Raw genomic sequence first — 14,933 nt, 5'->3', positions numbered from 1 at the left:
TAAGTTATTTTGCTTTTAGCAGTTTAAATTAAAGAGAGTTGGTGATTGCATCAAAACCCACAGTGTTTTATAATTAAATGAGAACTTTATATCCACCAGTGTAGTAGGAGAAATGCTTGTATTCCTAAAGCAATTCAGGTCAGTTTTTAAAAGCTCTAATGGCTAGAAAGCTTATTCTTTTGTTGAGTTGGAATGTTGCCCTTGGTAATGACTACCCATTTTATCAAGGTCCTCTTAAAACTCAGCGTCTAAAATTAAACTTCACTTATGTGCAGAGTGGTGCAGAGTGTAATTGGCTGATAGTTTTTTTGTTTTTCCTTTTCATATAACCCAGAATTAAGCTGTTATTGGAAGCCATGCTATCTTTGGGGCTCATCTGGAGTTTGTTATCAGTGAAACCCCTCTCTAACAAGAGTTTCTAAGTGCGTCTCCTGTTCCTTTGAAACACTACAATTGTGAAATGTGCTTTGCATCTATAGATCTGGACTCATCTCTGTGATTTATTGGCTGTGTCACCTTAGCCAGAACACCCAGTTTCTTTGATCTCAACTCGCTTTTCTGTTGAATGGAGTTAATTCCTCCATTTTTGCAGTATTGGATGATTAAATGAAATGATTTGTGTGTGTGGGTGCGTATGGCTCTAGTGATGAAAGTAAGGCTTGTGAAAACAGCCTTCTGTCACAGGTACTTCTTTGCTGGCCTTACTTAGTCAGATATTAGCTATTTGTTAGCATCCGTCCAGTTCAGATGTCTTTATATCCTGAATTGATAGGAAGTATTTCAAACATGCAGAAAAGAATAAATAGTGGAAAAATAATTCTGTGCACCTTCTGCCCAATTTAGATCTTAACATTTTGCCTTATTTCAGATTTTTTAAAAAAGAAGTAAAACATTGTGGAGTTGAACCTTCTGTGTACCCTCTTTCTTTTACCTCTTCCCCATTCCCCAGAGGAAACATTGTTCTGAATATATTTGTACCTATACATAATGTAATTGTTTTGCATGTTTTAAACCTCAACTACATACTATACTGCAATACGCTCTTGCAGTAGCCTTTTTTTTCTCATCCTTTTTTTTCCTGCGATTTCTGTTTCATGGCTACATCACAATTTATTTACTCATGCTCCTCTGGGTGGTTATTAAGTAATTTCCATGTTTTATTATTGGACAATGCTGTAGTCAACATTCCTGAACATATTGCTTGTGAACGTATGTGCATTTCTGTAGAGAGCTTGGAAGGAGAGAGTGTGTGTGTGTGCGTGCACACACATGTACATGTGCGCTTGCATATACGATTGGAATCTCTGGTTGAAAAGTATATGCATCTTCAACTTTGGAGAATAATTTGACATTATTTAATAAAGTATACCAATTTAAACATTACTGTCAGAGTGTGAGAGTTTTACATTCCTCACACATTTCCAGTGTTCCATTTCTTAGCATTATCTAAAATGGGATTCATAAGGTTCTAGATGGTTAGCAGCTATTAGGTTCAGCAATTTCTCCGGCCAACTCTAGAAGCACTTGGTATATGTAGAAAACATTTATTCTATCAAATGAACAGGCTTCTGGTACTGTGTGGCTCAGGATCTATGACTAACTTATTCTGGTATAAAGCCACCCAGAATTCATTTGACCAGTTTACTTGAAAAATAGCAAATTTTTAGTCCAGGAGCGGTGGCTCATGCACTTTGGGAGGCTGAGGCAGGCGGATCATGAGGTCAGGAGATTGAGACCATCCTGGCTAACACTGTGAAACCCCACCTCTACTAAAAATACAAAAAATTAGCCGGGTGTGGTGGCGGGCACCTGTAGTCCCAGCTGCTCGGGAGGCTGAGGCGGGAGAATCTTCAACCCGGGAGGTGAGGTTGCAGTAAGCCGAGTTCGCGCCACTGCACTCCAGCCCGGGCAACAGAGCGAGACTCTGTCTCAAAAAAAAAGAAGAAGAAAAAAAGAAAAATGGCAGATTTTTATCTCTGAGTCACATAAGCATTGGTAATAGTCTTCATTACCTATATATTACTTGATTAAGCTCTATGTGAGCAAGTAAAGTGAGTATCTGGCAATTGTGACTTAAAATAAATATTATTAAGAGATTAATAAAATAAGCATAGGTTAATCTGTAATAAAATGTAAATATAGGACCAGGTGTGGTAGCTCACAGCCTTAATCTTAGCACTTTGGGAGACTGAGGCAGGTGGACCACTTGAGCCCAGGGGTTTGAGACCAGGCTGGGCAATGTGAGGAAACTCTATCTCTACAAAAATACAAAAATTAGCCGGTTATGTTGGCGGTGTGCCTCTGAGGTGGGAGGATCGCTTAAGCTCGGGAGGTCGAGACTGTAGTGAGTGGTGATTGGGCCACTGTGCTCCCACCTGGTGACACGGTAGAGTGTCTCAAAAAAAAAAAAAAAAAGAAAAGAAAAAAAAAGTAAATGTATAAATAGATAAATTTATATGGCTTAAGATTTTGATGTTAAAGACATCTAGGATAATTTAATGTGAAGTGTAGTATAATGAATGTTAGGTGAATATGCAGTTACATTAATCATCCATAGCTTAAAGACAGAGATGGTACAGATTCATTGGATTAAGAAGCAAGTGTGTGAGCCAGAAGAGTGCTTATCAATTTGTGTGACCTTTGCTTGGACTCCAGGCATCAGAATAAGTTACCAAAGTTGTTTAATCTAATTTAGCATTGAGAAAGAACTTACCTGAAAGAGATTATTTTCAAGTTTTGTATTAAAAACATGTTTCTTATGACATTCCTAAATTATTAAAGGTGCATTTAGGAACAACTTATTTTGGGGACATTTATTTTGGCACCTTTTTATTTATTTTCATTTTTATTATTTTTTTTGAGATGGGGTCTGGCTCTGTTACCCAGGCTGGAGTGTGGTGGCGCGCTCATGGCTCACTGCAACCTCCGCCTACCAGGCTCAATCTGTCCTCCCATCTCAGCCTCCCAAGTAGCTGGGATTACAGGCTCACACTACCATGCTCAGCTAATATGTTTTTTGTTTTGTTTTGTTTTGTTTTGTTTTTGAGATGGAGTCTTGCTCTGTCACCCAGGCTGGAGTGCAGTGGCCGGATCTCAGCTCACTGCAAGCTCCGCCTCCCGGGTTTACGCCATTCTCCTGCCTCAGCCTGCCGAGTAGCTGGGACTACAGGCGCCCGCCACCTCACCCGGCTAGTTTTTTGTATTTTTTAGTAGAGACGGGGTTTCACCGGATTAGTCAGGATAGTCTCGATTTCCTAACCTCGTGATCTGCCCGTCTCGGCCTCCCAAAGTGCTGGGATTACAGGCTTGAGCCACCGCGCCCAGCCTGCTCAGCTAATATTTTAAAACTTTTTTTTAGAGATAGGTTCTCACTATGTTGCCCAGGCTGGTCTCAAACTCTTGGGCTCAAGCAGTCCTCCTGCCACGGCCTCCTAGAGTTCTGGGTATTACAGGTGTGAGTCACCGTGCCTGGCCTTTGGCAACCTTTTAATAATTTATCTCTACTTTTGGCATTTTGAGTGATTAAGAGTGATTCATGTTATATTACTTGGAGGAAGACTGTCTTGTTTTCTTGCTTGCTTGTTTGCAGTATTGGATGATTGGTCCAAAGTTATGAAAAGAATATTGGAACATTATTTATGGAAACTAGGGGGAAATGTTAAAAAGTAGGAGGGAGAAAAAACCCGTAGAGCAAATAAAGTAAGCAATAACTACCTATACGTAGTACTATCCCTAAACAAAAGCCATTGGTGGGCTTCTGAAAGTTAGTCTAGATTTATAATTTTATTCAGTTTTTTTCCTAAAGCTAGTCTATAATTTTTTTTTTTTTTTTTTTTTTTTTTTTTGAGGTGGAGTCTCACTCTGTCACCCAGGCTGGAGTGCAGTGGCGCGATCTCGGCTCACTGCAAGCTCCGCCTCCCGGGTTCCCGCCATTCTCCTGCCTCAGCCTCCCGAGTAGCTGGGACTACAGGCGCCGCCACCACGCCCGGCTAATTTTTTTGTATTTTTAGTGGAGACGGGGTTTCATTGTGTTAGCCAGGATGGTCTCGATCTCCTGACCTCGTGATCCGCCCGTCTCGGCCTCCCAAAGTGCTGGGATTACAGGCTTGAGCCACCGCGCCCGGCAAGCTAGTCTATAATTTATAGAACCAGGAGTTAAAAGCAAAACAAACAAAAAACAGAAGCCTTCAGTGAAGCTCCTTCAAGAAAGAAGTTATTCTTTTAGTTCTACTTCTGCTCTTTGTCAGTGCCTCAGAAGCTCTTACTAAGGAAGAGCCTTAGCTCAGCCGGCAGGCGGTCACTGTAGCGGCTTGACTCCTGTGTGCTAGCTGCTTGGTAGGCTGAATAGACTGAGCCATGATCTGCATGTTATAAAGGCACAAGTGACATGGACCCTGACCTATGAAATAATTTTTTTCTCTTTATGAATATAAATAGGTTTTGCCTTTTTTTTAAATTGAGGGGTGGAGCTAAGACTAAAGTTCATTACATTGTAAATGCAAATGAATTATATGTTGCTGCTGTTAAACTGAGCCAAGCTGATGGCCACACTAATTAAATGTCAGTGAATATATTAGTACAGATTAAGAATTTTTTTAACTTGGTTTGATCCCCCTTCAATTTTCAGTCTGATACCTGACCCTTTTCTCTCCTCTCTCACATGTTAGCATCATCTTTCTCACTTCCTCTCTTATACCTCTGTTATACCCATTGCTGTGAAGTTGCCTCTCTGGCCTTCATTCCAATGTACTTTCCTATTTCTAGCCAGCTTTTATTTTTTTTCATTTTAAAAATATATCTTTATATACCAGTGTTTTTTCCTGTGCTCCCCCTTCAACCACACACACACACACACACACACACACACACACCCCCGTTTTATTTAGACTTCCCAGTATTTTACTGTACGTTGAATTTGAATGCTTTAAGGCTAGTGCATACTCTTCTTCAGTTAGGTCTAGGCCCAATATTTTCCTATTGGCTTAAGCTTGCCCCATTTACACACTTTTTTACTTTGGTTCTTGTAGAGAATTGAATTTGTATTTTTTGTACTGTATTTTCTGCTGTGAGTGTCTTCCTTTTTTTCCTTCAGTTTCTCCCTTCTTCCGCTCTGTGTGGAATCTCTTCTGCTTGTCACTACTCTTCTGTTTGCACACTACCCACCCTTTTCCAAGACCCAGTATGTACCAACTTTCTCCTCTGAGCAAATGCATTTCATTTGTACCTGGAGTACACATTGCATTTTCTCACAGCCAGGCCCTTCTTGGATTTCCCTTATCTGGAGCTGAGGTTTTTCTCTCAGGGTTTATGTCTGCGAGAGCCTTTTCACACTGACAAGGTGTTTTTGCCACTGTGAGATTTCCTTTCACAGAAACTAGAAGGCTAATTTACCTAGCATGCATGCCTTTGACATACAGGTATTTATTTATCTGGCTCAAACAATTAGAACTAGAATATTGGAAACAAGGTTGTTCTTAGGAAGATTTTACTCAAAGCCACCAGAGCATACATGTGAAGTGGTTATCATTGAGCTTAGTTGTTGCTAGCTTTTTCATTTTAAAATAGTTTTATCTTTGTATTAGGGCACAGGATGGTAGAGATAGTATGACTGGGTGTTTCTAGTGATAATTATGATAATTTGCTAGGATTTACAACTAGGAAGGGAATTATTTAGAATTTTAGTTAGTGAAATGATAATATAGTAATAACGTCAGAATTTTGGAATGTGCCTCATGATTTCACTACACTCTTTTAATTTTTACATAGTTCCTTCTGGTAGTTGTCTACAAGTGTATGTATTTTGTGTAGATATTCTTACCATGTTTTTTTTGTTCTTGTATTCTGTTTCTCATTTAACATAACTAGTAATAACAACCATTTATTGAGTGAACATATATTTTAAAAGTCCTAACAAAATTTTAGCAAATCAAATCCAATAATATATAAAAAGTATAATACATTATGGTAGAGGTTACCTTGGGAGTGCAAGATTGGTTTAATATTCAAAAATTAATAAATGTATTTTACCATGTTAACAGACTAAAAAGGAAAAAATATGGACATCTCAATAAATGCAGAAAAAGCATTTGATAAAAATTCAGCAAATTAGAAATAGAGATAAGAATTCTCAGCAAATTAGAAAAAAGAGGGCTTCCTTAACCTGATAAATGGAGTGTATTTATGAAAAGCCTACAGTTTAACATTATACTTAATGGCGAAAGACTAAATGCTTTCCCTCCATAATCAGGGACAAGGGAAGTATATCTCTTCTTACCACTTCTCTTTCACATTATACTGGAGGTTCTAATCTGTGTGGTAAAGTAAAAAAAAGAACTAAAAGGCATCCAGATTGGCAAGGAAGAAGTAACTTTTTATTTGCAGGTGACATGATTATCTACAAATAGATTCTACAAAAAAGCTACTAAAAGTAATATGTGAGTTGAACAAGGTTGTAGGATAGAAGATCAATATGTAAACCTGAATTGTATTTTTGTATATTGGCAATGAACATTTGGAACTTGCAATAAAAATTAATGCCATGTATAAAAACATTGAATACTATGAAATACTTAGAGAAAAATCTGAGAAAAGATGTTTAAGACTTGTACACTGAAAACTATAAAGTGTTCCTAAGAGATGTTAAGATGACCTAAGCAAATGGAGAGAGAGATTGTGTTTATGCAACAGAAGACTAAACACTAAGATGTCACCTTTCCCCAAGTGTTCTGTGTGTACTGTGCAATCCCAGTCAAAATCCTAGCAGGAATTTTTTGGTACTGATTGACAAGCTGATTCTAAAATTGACATAGAAATACAGAGGGCCGGGCGCGGTGGCTCAAGCCTGTAATCCCAGCACTTTGGGAGGCCGAGACGGGCGGATCACGAGGTCAGGAGTTCGAGACCATCCTGGCTAACACGGTGAAACCCCGTCTCTACTAAAAAATACAAAAAACTAGCCGGGCGAGGTGGCGGGCACCTGTAGTCCCGGCTACTCGGGAGGCTGAGGCAGGAGAATGGTGTAAAAACCCGGGAGGCAGAGCTTGCAGTGAGCTGAGATCCGGCCACTGCACTCCAGCCTGGGCGACACAGCGAGACTCCGTCTCAAAAAAAAAAAAAAAAGAAAGAAAAAAGAAATACAGAGGACCTAGAGCAGCCAAAACAACTTTGAAAAAGAAGAAAATTGTTGTAAGACTTACACTATTTATCTTCAAGTCTTATTATAAAACTATAGTCATCACAATAGGGTGGTATGGGTTTCAAGACAGACAAGTAGATTGATGGAACAGAATAGAAAGTCTGGAATAGATTCATTTACATATGTGATAAACAAAACGTATATGTATACAATGAAATATTATAATTCAGTCATAAAAAGGAATGAAGTACTGATACATGCTACAACATGGATGAACCTTTAAAACATTAGGCTAATTGAAAGAAGCCAGTCACAAAAGATCACTATAGAGTGGTCTCTATAGAAACAGAAAGTAGATTAGTGGTTGCCTTAGGGCTAGGTTGGAAGGACTAGGGGACAGGGTTTCTTTTTGAGATGATGAATATGTTCTAAAATTGACTATGGTGATGGTTACTCATGTCTTTGAATATACCAAAAATCATTGACTTGTACGATTTAAACAGGTGAATTGTATGGTATATGACCTATCTCACTATAACTGTTAAAAAGAAAACACGGTTGGGCATGGTGGCTCACATCTGTAATCCCAGTACTTTGGGATGCTGAGGCTGGAGGATCGTTTGAGGCTAGGAGTTTGAGAACAGCCTGGGCAACAAAGGCCCTGTCTCTACAAAATAAAAAATTAAAAAATTAGCTGGGTGAGGTGATGCATGCCTAATACTAGTAGGCATAGTCTCGGGAGGCTGAGATGGGAGGATTGCTTGTGCCCAGAAGCTGGAGGCTGCAGTGAGTTAAGATGCCCCCCAAATAGAAAATTTAGTAGCAGTATTTTTTGAAAAGTATGAAAGAACAAGCCATGTGTTGAGAAAAAAAAAAATATTTGTAATTCATTTATAAAGGATTTAATTCCAGAGTATATGGAGTTATCAAAGCTCAATATTAAGGAAACATAAAAACTAATTCAGAAATGAGCAGAGTACCTGTACAGAGAGTTTACTAACAGAGATACACAGATGACGGATGAGCACATCAAAAGATAATAAACATCATTAATCATTACAGAAGTGTGGATAAAATCCATAATGAGAGATCACTAACACCTTTTAAAATGGCTAACATTGCCATAAGTAGAAAGCTGAAACTGGATCCCTTCCTTACGCCTTATACAAAAATCAATTCAAGATGGATTAGAGACTAAATGTTAGACCTAAAACCATAAAAAACCCCAGAAGAAAACCTAGGCGGCCAGGTGCGGTGGCTCAAGCCTGTAATCCCAGCACTTTGGGAGGCCGAGACGGGCGGATCACGAGGTCAGGAGATCGAGACTATCCTGGCTAATACGGTGAAACCCCGTCTCTACTAAAAAAAATACAAAAAAACTAGCCGGGCGAGGTGGCAAGAACCTGTAGTCCCAGCTACTCGGGAGGCTGAGGCAGGAGAATGGCGTAAACCCTGGAGGCGGAGCTTGCAGTGAGCTGAGATCCGGCCACTGCACTCCAGCCTGGGTGACAGAGTGAGACTCCGTCTCAAAAAAAAAAAAAAAAAAAAAAAGAAAACCTAGGCAATACCATTCAGGACATAGGCATGGGCAAGGACTTCATGACTAAAACAACAAAAGCCAAAATTGACAAATGGGATCTAATTAAACTGAAGAGCTTCTGCACAGCAAAAGAAACTATCATCAGAGTGAACAGGCAGCCTACAGAATGGGAGAAAATTTTTGCAATCTACTCATCTGACAAAGGGCTAATATACAGAACCTACAAAGAACTCAAACAAATTTACAAGAAAAAAACAACCCCATCAAAAAGTGGGCAAACGATATGAACAGACACTTCTCAAAAGAAGACATTTATGCAGCCAACAGACATGAAAAAATGCTCATCATCACTGGCCATCAGAGAAATGCAAATCAAAACCACAATGAGATACCACCTCATACCAGTTAGAATGGTGATCATTAAGAAGTCAGGAAACAACAGGTGCTGGAGAGGATGTGGAGAAATAGGAACACTTTTACACTGTTGGTAGGACTGTAAACTAATTCAACCTTTGTGGAAGACAGTGTGGCGATTCCTCAAGGATCTAGAACTAGAAATGCCATTTGACCCAGCCATCCCATTACTGGGTATATACCCAAAGGATTAAAAATCATGCTGCTATAAAGACACATGAACACGTATGTTTATTGCAGCACTATTCACAATAGCAAAGACTCGGAACCAACCCAAATGTCCATCAATGACAGACTGGATTAAGAAAATGTGGCACATATACACCATGGAATACTATGCAGCCAGAAAAAAGGATGAGTTCTTGTCCTTTGTAGGGACATGGATGCAGCTGGAAACCATCATTCTCAGCAAACTGTCGCAAGAACAGAAAACCAAATACTGTATCTTCTCTCTCATAGGTGGGAATTGAACAATGAGAACACTTGGACACAGGAAGGGGAACATCATACACCGGGGCCTGTTGTGGGGTGGGGAGAGGGGGGACTGGGGAGGGATAGCATTAGGAGATATACCTAATGTAAATGACGAGTTAATGGGTGCAGCACACCAACATGGCACATGTATACATACGTAACAAACCTGCATGTTGTGCACAGGTACTCTAGAATATAAAGTATAATAAAAAAAATGGCTAACATTAAATGGACTGACTGTACTAAGTGTTGGCAACTGGAATGCTCACACACAGCTGGTGAGAATGTAAAACCATATACTACTTTGGGAAATAGCTTGACAATTTTTTTTTTAAGTTAAACAAATACTTAACATGTGACCCAGCCATTCTACTCTTAGGCAGTTTACTTAAGATAAATGAAAGCATATGTCCATATAAAATTTGAACATGAGTTATTGTAACTGTGTTATTTTTAATACTCCCAAATTAGAAACAATCCAAACGTCCTTAATAGGTAAGTGGATAGATGTGGTATATCCATTAAATGGAATAGTACTCAGCAATAAAAATGCAATAACCATATGCACAACAACTTGAATGGGTATCAAAATAATTATTCTGAGTTAAAGCTGCCAACCAAAAAAGAGTGCATTCTGTATGATTCTGTTTGTTAAAATCCTGGAACATGCATCTTAATCAGTAGTGAAAGAGTGCAGTTCAGTGCATGTCTGCGAATTGTGTTGAGCACAGGGAAGCGTGGGAATGAGGGATCATAAGATGCACAAGGAAACTTATGAGAGTGATGGATATTGCATTATCTGGATTGTGGTGATGGTTTTATTGGTGTATACATGTGTCAAAATTTATAAAACTGTATATTTTAAACACATGCAGCTGATTATGTGTTCATTATGCCTCAAAGCTGTTTTAAGTAAAATAAAGTCTTGCGAATGGGAAAAAGCTCAAAGTCTGTGTAATGTCCTACAAAGCTCTGTATGATCTGGCCCTTGTTATCTTTCTGACCTTTTCTCCTATTGTTCTTTTTCCTTGCTCATTCTTTAGCCAGACTAGCAACTTTGCTGTTCCTTGACTATTCCAGGCTGCTTCCTGCCTTAGGAGAATTTGCTTTAGCTTTTTTTTTTTTTTCTCCCTGCTTTTGATGTTCTTTTCCTTAGATACTTGCTTCATAACCCTCTCAACTCTTCAAGTCTTTGCTCAAATCTTACCTTGAGTAAAGGAAGTCTACCTGTTTATTTTTTCTCTCTCTCCAGCTTTGTTAGAGTATAATTGATGAATAAAAATGTTACATGCTTATGGTATACAACATGATATTTTGATATATATATATGTGTTGTGAGATGATTAAATTAAGCTGATCAGCATATCGGTCACCTCACATGTTTTTGTGGTGAGAACTGTCTTAGCAATTTTACAGTGCATTATTGTTAGCTATAGTTACCATGCGGTACAATAGAGCTCCAGAATTTATTCATGTTGTCAGAGTGAAACTTTATAACCTTTGACTAACATCTCTCCATTCCTACCCCTTCCTGTCTTCAGCCTCTGGTAACCATCATTCTGTTCTCTGCTTCTATGAGTTCAACTTTTTAAGATTCTAAGTATTTAGTGAGATCATGTAATATTTGTCCTTCTGTGTCTGGTTTATTTCACTTAGTATAAAGTCCTCCAAGTTCATCCATGTTGTCACAATTTACAGGATTTTCTTCTTTTTAAAGGCCAAATACTATTTCATACACATACTACAGTTTCTTTATCTATTAGACTATCTTTGGATACTTAGGTTGTTTTTATATTTTGGCTGTTATGAATAATACCATAGTCAACATGAGAGTTAGATATCTCCTTAACATACTGACTTCATTTCCTCTGGATATATATCCAGAAGTAGGATTGCTAGATCATTTGATAACTCTGTTTTAAATTTTTTGAGGAACCTCCCTACTATTTTTCATAATGACTGTACCAATTTACATTCTCACCAACAATGTATAAGGTTTCCCTTTGCTCCACATCCTTGCCAAAACTTGTTATCTTTTTTCTTTTTGGTAATTGCCATTCTCTCAGCTGTGGGACATCCTGTCTAGTATCCTCATCCCCTTCACTCCAATCCCCTTCCTTCCCTATTCTCCCAGCCCTCCATACGTACTACCTTCTAATATAACATATAATTATATATTTTATTGTTTGCCTCTCCGCAGTGGAATGTAAGTTCTGTGAGGGCAGAATAGAATAGTACCCGGCTTGTAGTAGCCTCTCATTACATATTTGTTGAATGGATGAGCTCCCAGCTTTTGCAGCATGGACTGACTCATTTTCTCTTAATCACTCACCATAATATATACCTTCTCTAACATTTATTATTGAGTTTTCATAATGACTTAGTTTTTATAGTGATAATTCAGTAACACTACACCACTTCATCTAGTTGTGGTCTAATTTATTAAACAGTTTCTTATCATTTAGTTTATTCCTGAAGAATAGAGTCATTCATTCAGCAAACATTTAGAAGTCTACAGTGTTCAAGCTTTGTGTGTCAGCCTCATAAAAATGAAGAAAATATGGACCTTGCTCTCAAGGAACTCTCCAACTATAGTGGAGGTAGATATATCAACAGTTATTATAATGGTATCTGATAAGGGGGCATATCAGAAGGCATTTGAAGGTACACCAGATGGAGTGCCCAATTATGAGAGCTGGAGGTTAGATCCTGATTTGGCAATGGTATAGAAACGGGAGGAGGAAGAACAACTGAGTAAGAGAATGCAGTAATCAAAATGTATGTCAAGAGATGATTTGGGCCAGATATTAAAATAGATTGGAAAGGGGCTAAAGATTGTCAAAGATGGAAAAGATGAAGTAAAAATTTAATTATTAGCCATATATTAATGTTTTCTAGTAATTCATAATCTAATACATTATTATTAGAGGAAGATTCTTGCTTTTAAGGATTTGAAAGAGGTAATACATTTAGATTGCATTTGTGTTAAAGTTTGTAGTACTCATACTCTTAGGAGAAGGGAGGATTGAGTATTTAGAATTATCTTAAACTACAGTCAGTGGAAATTATAAGCTAATAGTTGTAGAAGTGAACACTTTTTGAGTGCTTATCTTGTATCAGGCCTTACTCTAAATATTTTACATGTGTTAATTGAAAATAATCTAATTTCACCCTCATTTATTTGTATGATCAAGTCAATTATCTGTAGGTAGGTTATTTGCATTTGGGGTTATCCATTCATTTCAGAAAACATCTTCATGGACTGTGTCATTCTGTTCTCCCTTAATATCTTTCAGTTGTTTTTACTGCTCCGATCAGCTTTTTAAAACAAATAATCATACCTGTTTTTAAAAACTGCTAAATAGATTGTTGTTATTAGAGTCTCCCTTCTCCCCATACATCATGGGTACGATTGTTAGAAACTGGGCTTTTTGGCTGGGCACAGTGGCTCACGCCTGTAAATCCCAGCACTTTGGGAAGCTGAGGTACTTGGATCATGAGGTCAAGAGATCAAGACTATTCTGGCCAACATGGTCAAACCCCATCTCTACTAAAAATACAAAAATTAGTTGGGCGTGGTGGCGCGTTCCTGTAGTCCCAGCTACCTGGTAGGCTGAGGCAGGAGAATCATTTGAACCGGGAGGTGGAGGGTGCAGTGAGCCAAGATTGTGCCATGGCACTCCAGCCTGGCAACAGAGTGTGACTCCTTCTCAAAAAAAAATAAATAAATAAATAAAAGAAAAGAAAGAAACTGGGCTTTTTAAAGGATTTGAAGACCCAAAATCTCTTGAGGAAGGAGAAAAGTTGTGAGGCAGTTCATTTATGGGAGCTGATTTCAGACAGAGCCTGAACTTTATGACAAATGATGGACTTTGCACAAAAATATCTTCATCCCCCATTGTCTGATGATTTTTAAATTTTAGTTTATGTTGCCAGAAATTCTGTTTATTAAGCATTAATTTGAGTAGGGAAAAAGCTGTTTTTCAGATAGTTCTGGTTAGGCTAAGAGGTTATAATCATTTTAATAAATTGTTCAAATCAGATTGCCTTTCAACTTCTTTTTATTTAACTTACTTTTAATTTTACTTATTTGTTACTTACTTTTTTACTTGCATACTTACTTATTTTACTTTATTTTTTAGACAGGGTCACGCTCTGTTGCCAAGGCTGGTGGAGTGCAGTGGCACAGTCATGGCTCACTGAAGCCTCAACCTCCTGGACTCAAATGACCCTCCCACCTCAGCCTCCTGAGTAGCTGGGACTACAGATGTGTGCCACCATGCCTGGCTGCTTTTTAAATTATTTTGTAGAGATGGGGTCCCACTCTGTTGCCCACATTGGTCTTGAACTCCTGGGCTTGAGCGATCCTCCTGCCTCGGCCTCCCAAAATGCTAAGATTGTGTGAGTCACTGTGCCTGGCCTCCCCTACTTCATATATGTATATATATATATTTTTTGAGATGGAGTTTCACTGTTGTTGCCCAGGCTGGAGTGCAATGGCATGATCTCAGCTTACTGCAACGTCCTCCTCCCAGGTTCAAGTGATTCTCCTGCCTCAGCCTCCTGAGTAGCTGGGATTATAGGTGCCTGCCACGATGCCCAGCTAATTTTTCAGTAATTTTAATAGAGATGGGGTTTCACCGTGTTGACCAGGCTGGCCTTGAACTCCCAACCTCCGTTGATCCACCTGCCTCGGCCTCCCAGAGTGCTGGGATTAAGGCATGAGCCACTGCGCCCAGACTACTGCATATTTTTTGAACTTACGGAGTGGAAACTGTAATTAGAAGGGAGAAATGTAATTTTCGATATCAGAGTACTATGGTAAATTTGGCATCCGGTCTAGGGCTAGTGCAGGGTACTGTGGTGTGGGAAGGCTTAGAGAATCTGAGGGTAGTGAAATTAGGGGAGAGGAGCTTGTGCAGAAAAGTGCAATATTGCAAAACACAAATTGTTTCATTAAAAAATTACTAGGGATGGTACTTTAGGCAGTGGCCATTTTAGGGGAAGTAAGGGCATTTTTTCTTCAAGTCTGTCATCTAATGACCTCTCACTTACTTGCTCAGAACTCATTCGTTCTTCATTGGAGTCTCATTTTCCAAATTTGGGAGACTAGTAGTGGAGTTAAAGATTAGGTTGAATTTGGAAAAGATAAAAGTGAATCAAATTTATGGGAAGATGCATATAAAATGATAATAAATGACTAGCATACAGATAAAATCAAGGATACAGAGAACAAGGGCGGCATGTTAAGGATAAGCATTAGGAAAGCAGAATCGGAGATTTGATTTGTAAGGAAGCTGATTATTTTTTTGATCTCACTTCTATGTGATTATCTTTAGTAATGTGGAAATAGCTACTTCAGATTATAGT

The 14,933-nt window shown here is 38.6% G+C and overlaps 2 protein-coding genes across 2 annotated transcripts in view; both read left to right on the top strand.

The window, feature by feature from the left end:
- The window catches only part of NCOA1 (nuclear receptor coactivator 1), a 278,197-nt gene that overhangs the window by 21,679 nt on the left and 241,585 nt on the right, over positions 1 to 14,933 (top strand). The window lies entirely within an intron of this gene.
- Positions 1 to 14,933, top strand: part of LOC114671808 (uncharacterized) — a 79,465-nt gene that overhangs the window by 21,926 nt on the left and 42,606 nt on the right. The gene's annotated exons all lie outside the window — the stretch shown is intronic.

Source organism: Macaca mulatta, chromosome 13 (genome assembly GCF_049350105.2).
Source record: "Macaca mulatta isolate MMU2019108-1 chromosome 13, T2T-MMU8v2.0, whole genome shotgun sequence".
NCBI lineage: Eukaryota > Metazoa > Chordata > Mammalia > Primates > Cercopithecidae > Macaca > Macaca mulatta.
This window is presented reverse-complemented; position numbering and strand designations above follow the sequence as displayed.